This window comes from Corvus brachyrhynchos, unplaced genomic scaffold (assembly GCF_000691975.1).
Source record: "Corvus brachyrhynchos isolate BGI_N302 unplaced genomic scaffold, ASM69197v1 scaffold23, whole genome shotgun sequence".
In the NCBI taxonomy this organism is placed as follows: domain Eukaryota; kingdom Metazoa; phylum Chordata; class Aves; order Passeriformes; family Corvidae; genus Corvus; species Corvus brachyrhynchos.
In genome coordinates this window covers 7,154,106-7,154,723 of record NW_008238983.1, presented here as the reverse complement: position 1 = coordinate 7,154,723, position 618 = coordinate 7,154,106, and the positions used below count along the sequence as shown (strand labels likewise).

The 618-nt window shown below is 51.8% G+C and overlaps 1 protein-coding gene across 1 annotated transcript in view; it reads left to right on the top strand.

Annotated features, from left to right (window-relative positions):
* Positions 1-6: 6 nt before the first annotated feature.
* Positions 7-618, top strand: part of BASP1 (brain abundant membrane attached signal protein 1) — a 51,740-nt gene continuing 51,128 nt past the window's right edge. The window contains exon 1 of the mRNA XM_008637184.2: positions 7-161. The gene's annotated coding sequence lies outside the window, so the exon portion shown is untranslated. The remainder of the gene's footprint in view (positions 162-618) is intronic.

The window sequence follows — 618 nt, the reverse complement described above, 5'->3', positions numbered from 1 at the left end:
CAGTGCTCCAGCAGGCACTAGGCACTTCAGTCCCGGCGAGCGAGCGGGCGAGAGCCACCGCGCTCCGAGCGAGGCGAGGGGGCTCTGGGCTACCTGGGACTCTCTTTGTGACACCCCAGCACACAAACACACCGTCAGGGACAGAGGAAAAACATATAAAGGTAAGACGCGGTGTGTCTCATTTATGCCATTAACACAGCCGCCCGCGAGAGCTTTGCCATTTCTATAATTTTCCCTCCTTCCGTTGTGTCTCGATTGTGGGGAGAGGAGATGTGCGTGTGAATCGGTAACAGCCGAGAGAGAGGAGCAGCCCGGGAGGCGCCTGCCCGGGCACATTTTAGGGATATCACTGCGAGGAGCTCTATTCCTCGAGAGGGGACCACCTGGGAGCGGGATCGAGGCACACAACAGACCGAAGGCGATTTAAATGCCCGGGAAGGCTCTCTTGGGGAAGGGTGGGGGTAGCGGTGGGTGTGGTGGGAATAACAGTGGTTTATGCACAATTTCTTTTCGGTGCTTTTAGCCTGTTTCCAAAGAGAGTCTGCTTAAATAACAATAATAATTTTTTTAAAAAGAAAAAAAAAAGAACAAAAAAGAAAAAAAAAAAAAGGAAGATGC